Source organism: Haemaphysalis longicornis, unplaced genomic scaffold, assembly GCF_048455015.1.
Source record: "Haemaphysalis longicornis isolate Haplotype H1 unplaced genomic scaffold, Haemaphysalis longicornis Haplotype H1 scaffold_4, whole genome shotgun sequence".
Lineage (NCBI taxonomy): Eukaryota > Metazoa > Arthropoda > Arachnida > Ixodida > Ixodidae > Haemaphysalis > Haemaphysalis longicornis.
The window spans coordinates 38,837,849-38,845,320 of NW_027526361.1; positions in this window are offsets into that span (position 1 = coordinate 38,837,849).

Here is a 7,472-nt window from a genome sequence, read left to right on the forward strand (position 1 = left end):
CAATGTGAAAGTGTCAAGAATGATTGATTGATTAGTTGTAGGGTTTAACGCGCCGACGCAACGCACGTGATGAGGCGCGCCGTAGTGAAGGGCTCCAGATTAATTTGGACCACCTCGGGTACCTTGTACACACGGGCGTTTTTGCTTTTCGCCTTCACCAGAAAAGCGGCCTCCACGGCCGGGAATCGAACCCGTGACCTCGTGCTCAGCAGCGCAACGCCTTAGCCACTGAGCCACCGCGGCGGGTCTGACATGTTGTCAAACTCTTGCTCCGGTGAAGGGAACGCAAGAAAAAAAATTCGGTGTCCTTTCAGTCCGTGAAGAAGGATGGCCTGCGAAGCTGGGCGCAGTCCAAGGAATTGACGAAAGAGAACACGTTTCTAATTAGCGATTGAGGATACTTTCTAGTTAATTCGTTGGATGAAACTTGGAAGGACTCCAGTTTTATTCTGATGAGAAAACATGGGGCTGTCCGTTTTCCTCCCGCACACGCCCTAACATTGACAGAAAGCGAGAATTGCACAATATTTGAACTACTCTGTTAACTCGGAATAAAAAAATGTAGATGAAACTTCGCGTAATGTTAGAGGCGCCCCCACGGCTAATTGTCATTAACTTGTCTCGGATAGTTTCGATTGAACAAAAATAACGAACGTTTTCTATAACCGTGCTCCCTCCGTAGGCACCCGTGTACTGGCAGTAGACGGGAATTCTGTAACGTTTACAATTTAACTGTGGTAACTGTGAACTAACTAATTAGACAAGTACATCAACTCCGCCTAAGGAAACAGTAGTCTTAGCGAACAATTTTGGTATGGATCCTCTTGTTTCTTTTTTTTTTTTTTTCATGTGCTGCTTTCAGAAGAGTACAGCGCATGGTGACATTCTGAAGCAGTCAATGCTTCCTTTTTGCGTACCTGAGTACCCCAGCGTCCCAGCCAGCAGTGTTCTCTCGTACAAGACTCCAGCACTCCTTCCTCGCACCGCAGGAAGACGTCACATCAAAGCAGGCCTTACTCATAGTTTTGCCTTAGTTTTCGGAATTATTTTTTTTTTCTGGAAACCTTCTGCCTCTTCCAGCACCTAAGCTCACTGACTACGCCGCATTCAGCATGGTGCACGGGCGTGTACTGAAAGAACCTATCTTCCGCACTGTGAAATTGGAATGTTAGGTGAACATCGCCTACACGCGACGTTTGTTTGAGACTTCCTCAATTAACGAAGCCTTCCTCACAAGAGACAGATGCTGTCATCTGCATCATAAATACAGTGGGGAATTTGTGGATCAGCCCCCGTTAATAAATTCTAACGCAGTGTAAAGAATTGCATCTCGGCTCCTCCCCATTAGCTTTCGGCACTGGCCTCGCACCGACTGCACCTCCACTGCACTAAGCTAACTTTATCGGTGCTGATGTTGCCGGAAGTGACGTCATCACTTCCAGTTACGTCACATGTAAGGTACTTGCGGTAGACGTGACCTGCCCTGCTTGGCAGCTCCCTGGGGTCACGTGGGGTGCAGGTGCATGGCAATTACGGACGCTGGGAGAGAGGTTGCGGGTGCATGGACGTAGGTCCGACTAAAATTTGCAGGTCTATAGATACTTCCGCCTTTGGTTTGTGTCTGTTAGGTTATGTCTGTAATGTTACGTCTCTCTAATCATCTCGCGTGCACGTCTTTTGCGCAGTTTTAGTGGTCGCAAGGTACCAACTAGCCACGTTTGTATTATGTTAAAAGTTAGCGTTTACTATGAAGTTGGTATACGCTTTATTGGTAGGGCATATTATGTAAAGTTGCTGTAAAGTGTTTTCGAGAATCTGCGTTTAAAATTACGTGCGCCAACTCATAACAAGTAGTGATCGCGTAAATTTTCGGCTCGGAAAGATCATTGTACGGGCGAGTAAAGTGTAATTTAGCGGAAACGACGTCCGAATGAAGTGTCTCCGAGATACTTACTGGACCAAACGCAAGAAACATAGATTATTCGGTGTTAACTGGCAGGACAGAACGCCTTGGAGGGAGCCTTCTCAAATCTGCTGCACGTTGAGCTGCTGCGCCCCCACTTGCCTTTCGAAGTTGCCGGGCCACGCCTGCGCCGTCTGGCACCGCTGTAGTGCGTAAATACAACACGGCATGGCGGCACACACCTGATGGCAATTTCGAGCAGAGGTTGAGGAGGAGGAGGAGAAATAAATATTGGTAGAGCAAGGTATCAGTGTTTGTTCTTCTCCTGCTGTGGAGAGGGAAGAGGATAGCATAGTCAAGGTAGCCATCAGATAGGGAAATGAATGAAACTGAGGCACGATAACAGCGCTTACTTACACACGAATCCTGCGAAATTCAGCCCGCATGCGGTGAAGCTCACAGCACTAGTGAGCGGTTGATTAAAACTTATTGATTGCCCCATTGATTTTGGGTTAAACACTTCATTCAATTAGATTAAAATATAGTTGACGAAGTGGTCGATTCATTGGCTGATCATTTTATTGACTGGTTAACGTTTGATTGTAAGGTGTGACTAAAATTATTTATTTGATTCGACATTTTGGGAATACTTGACTAATTCCTCCGTTTGCACATGCGGCTACTCAGAAAATATATGCTTGAGTGACGACAGGACGGGGTACTCTGAATCTGAGCGTCGGCTGAATCTTGAGATACTATTTGATTGCAATGAATTGCCTCGCTTGTCGCTTTGAAGTTAATAAATTACCGCTCTAATGCCTGCACTACACGGCAACCTTCCGATATTTGTTTGATAACCAATTTTATCAAACTCTGGCCAGTCCTTCTGTGACGGCATCTGCTACTCAATGTATGCATGAAAGTACACTCGTTGCTAAACCACACATTCATGAGGCAGAATGCCAGAGGGAATGCTGTTTGAATTGTCAGTTGTAACCGTGTAAACAGGGTGCTACCTAGTGGTTAGCTAGTGGTTAGCGACGTTCATATTCAAATGTTTGAGGATTTACGCGCCAAAGGGACGCCTGGGCTACGAGCCCACCGCCTGCAAATCAAACCGAGGCGGATGCCGCAAGTGTCCAAGGTCGCACTGCACTCGCACCGGGTATCGTAGCAGCGCACCGTGATAACACTCTATTTTTAAGTACGCCTGTGGCTTTTGATGTACACGCGTGCAGACGAAAAATGGGAGGGTACAAATATGCCCTCCTTCAACGACTAACGTTCGTCATCTGCTGCACCCAGTAATTACCATAGGTTGGCAGGATAGCTGACCCCACCCCAGCTGACAGAATAGAACTAGCGGAGCTTTCGAAGTTATTCAATAAGCGTAAGACAGCTGACATACGTAAGTATAATATGGAGAAGATTGAGCATGCTCTAAAGAACGGAGGCAGCCTGAAAGCAGTGAAGAAGCGTCTACGCATGGGGGAAAATCAGATGTATGCAATTAAAGACAAACATGGCAATGTCAACATAAATAGGGATGAAATAGTTATAGTAGCGGAGGAGTTCTATACAGATCTGTACACTAGCCGCGACATCCAGGATAATACGAATGAAGTAGTAGTTCAAAAGAGGGAAACATCCCAGCAGTAACGACCGAAGAAGTAAGGAAGGCTTTGAAAGAAATAAAAGGGGGCAAAGCACCTGGTGAGGATCAGATAACAGCAGACCTCTTGAAGTATGGCGGGCAAATTGTAGTAGAAAAACTGCCAATCCTCTATACGCAATGCCTAATGACCGCCAGTGTACTGGAATCTGGGAAGAACGCGAACATCATCCTCATTAATAAGAAAGGTGGCATTAAGGGCTCAAAAAATTATACGCCGATCAACTTACTGTCAGTCGTCTACAAGGTATACTTACCGGGGTCATCGCTAATAGAATTTCTGCCACCTTAGATTTAAGTCAACCCAATGAACAAGCAGTGGTTCGTTAAGGCTATTCAACAACGGACCGTATTCACACGAGTAATCAGGTAATAGAGAAATGCGTGGAGTATACTGAACCCCTATATATAGCCTTCATAGATTATGAGAAAGCGTTTCACTCTGTCGAAACCTCGGCAGTTACGCAGGCATTGCGGGATCAGGGTGTATACGAGCATTACGTAAGAATACTAGAGGATACCTACAATGGATCCACAACTACCGTAGTCCTCCATAAGGAGAGCAGCAGTAAAATACCTATAAGGAAGGGCGTCAGACAAGGAGACACAATCTTTCCAATGTTAATCACAACATGTTAACAAGAGGTATTCAGAACATTGGATTGGGAACAGGTGGGAGTAAGGGTTAATGGAGAATACCTCAGTAACCTCAGATTTGCTGATGACGTTGCCTTTCTAAGTAACTCGGGGGCGAAGTGCAAAGCATTATTACCGCACTGGACAAACAGAGTGAGTCGTGGGCCTGAAAATAATGTGCAAACAACTAAAGTAATGGCATCGGGAGAGCACAGCGTTTTGAGATAGATGGCGAGGCAGTGGAAGTGGTGAGCGAATATATCTACCTAGGCCAAGTAGTGACCCCGGATCCCAACCATCAGGCAAAATGGCAAAAATCGTCTTATCGTCTTTAAAATCAGGTGCAATTAACAGAGGCGGCGCGTCTCGTTGCTGTTGGTTAAAGACTATCGTCTTTAAGACGATATTCTTTTTTCGGCTACTTAAGCGCGAAACTTTTGGGCTGTTTGTAATAAAGAGAAATTATTATGACAACCGAATATCAGGGCCCGCTGTAAAGGGGAACTACATGGGTCACCGCCAAGTAGCTTGGTGTACATAATGTGCACTCTCTACAACTGGACAACTCAATCTGTCCCGTGATTCAGCCGCTCGGCCAAACTTTAAAATAATTTTTCAACGAGAGGTTCACATTCAAACCATTTTCTGATTACCATACTGCATACCTGTGAACATATTTTAGCAAAACTAAAGCATTGGGGATATTTGAACTAATATAAAACGGTTCTTTTCATAAAAAATAGACGTTGGTGTAATTATTGTGATCTCCAACAAACAAAAAACGCGTTGAAAGGAATATTTTAACCAGAAATACAAAAAAGGCTTTCGCTCAAGCTTGGTGACCGTGGCTCTCACGCCAAGCTCCGCCCGCTGCAAAAATTGAGCATCCGCCTCCACTGCCACCACCGCCGGCACCCCAATAAGAAAAAAAATTGCCCCCACCTCCCCGAAGGGAATCGTGAGGAAGTGCGAATGCATTTCTTGCGCCGAGAGTACACGGCGTAGTAATTCTGCCATCGCCTTGAGAGGCGCAGTACCGGCGAGGGGGAGCTGTCAGGCGAGGGGAGAGGCGCGCGCCGAGGGTGAGTGCAAACCTAACGGGGGGAGAGGCGCGCCAGCTGCAGAGCATGTGACGTCACGGCGCGAGGAGAGGGGGAGCAGACGCAAAGGCGCCAGCGCGCGGTCACGTGGGACTGTGACGTCACGGCGCGAGGAGCGGTGCGGGAGCCGGCGCGGGCGCGCGCAGCCACGGCGCGGGAGGCGGAGCGCGCGCAGGTCACGTGGGGTGTGACGTCGCTGCGCCGTTGCTACAGACGCTCCTCTCCGCTCCTCGCGCCGTTGCTAGGGGAGAGGAGGAGGAACAATGCGGACGGCGGAAGGTTCGGGGTCGCTTATAAAGTGCATCGCACTTAAAAAACACAAAGGCAAAAACCAGCGAGAACGCGAGAACCAAAAAATTAGTGACTTTCCACTTTGCGAAGAAGGACGACCTGCGAAGCTAAACGCAGTGTACGGAGTGCACGAAACGAAACACGTTGATTTGTAATTTGCGATTAAGAAATTAGCTTAATCGCCAATTAGCTGAATAAAACTTGGAAAGGCCGTAGCTTTATTCTAGCGGACAAACATAGACTGTTGACCACCGGCGTCGTAGGCATATTACTGTTTATGTAACACTGCAGCCCAATCCGCTCGACCACGATGGACACCAGACTAGTCGCAATGGGGCATTTGACGTCCCGGTTTAAGCCTCCCCACAGCGCAACTGACATGTCTTCAGTGAGGCCATGAAACCTATAGGACGCGGAAGCCGTTGCGGAGACCTCCTTTCTCCCCCCTCTTGGACTCAGCGTGCGCCGCTACTACCGACCACTTACGAACTCTGGAAAGAGTGTTGTGTGTGTCTGTGTCGTTCGTGTCGTGTCCACAATCTAGAAAGAACGCTTGTTTAGACCGTTAGCGCTTGGGGTATACGTATAAATAAGACGCCCCCAAGCGCTGTAGTTCATTCCTGTTTAAGCAGTGAATCAATGTTGTCACCCTGCTCGAGTCCTGTACTGTAACCTCGCCCTTCGGGGCATTGTTCTTTGGCTTCGGCTCATCTCTCGCCATGCAGTAAACAAGTTACGTTTGCCTTCGGTTTCTGGTCTTCTTCGAGGCAGCAACATTGGCCGGCCGCTCACTTCACCACGCTACCATACGTATGTCGGAGGCGACGGAGCTCGGCTCGGGTACACCTTCCCGTATGCAATAATGCCTAAAGTGAAAGCCACCATCGAAAATGCTTCCTTTAAAAGCCCTCTAAGCTGAAGAGGTAATATTAACTCACGTCGGCGTTCCAAGCGGGGAAGTTGCTGTTCATTCGGGAAGGATTCGAACCTACTCGACGAGCCAGAACTTGAAGCGGCAATGGCGGCGGCAACAGATTGCCGTTTTTTTTTTTTTTTCCGCACCCATTCAGGCTTTTTCCCGGGCCGATGATTCTTCAATTCCGGCTTTTCTTCCTCCAAGCGAGTGACGCGTCCGTTCCATGGCGAGTTAAAATCTGGAAGGCCTCGAGCTTTATTGTAGCGCACAAACGTGTGGCTGCCCGTTTCACTTCCCTGTCGTAGACAACTTACGGTCTGCGTAACAAACCAACACAGACCCAAACCGCTCGATTCCGGAGCACCGCTGACAAGTCGCCTTGCAGCATGAGACTCCCCCGCTTACAGCTCCCACCAGAACAACAAGCATTTTATCGGTAGCGGCATGAAGCCCAGCTGTGTATGCACGCCTCCCTCCTTCCACCCTGAACAACGGGCAAGCGCTGATGGTAGCGGTAAGTGCATAATTAGGCGGGAATTACACCTTCGAAAATGGCCCTCGGAAAAGCTTTCAAACGGGAGAAGAGATATGGGCTCAAGCCGTGGTTTCAACCGGGCAAGTCGCTCTTAAAGAGACCCTGCAACACCTTTTTCCACTTTTTTCGGTATCCTAAATGCTTGCAGAACGTAGGCAACCAACACATCCAGTACCTCGATTAGGGGGGTCGTAAAGTACCTCAGCCAAAAAATTAATGCTCCATGCCCATTAGATAACTTAGAAACTTGCTCAAAAGATTTTTCTCTCTTTCCCGGTCTTGGCATTCTTCGACCGCTGGAATAACGTCACTACAGCGGTGTAGCGGCTATTGGCCGGCTTTTTTCCAGTTGCAGCAATGAACGCATTCGATAGCCACTTTACAAAAAAGGCAAAAAGCAAGGCAGGAAAGGAAACGTG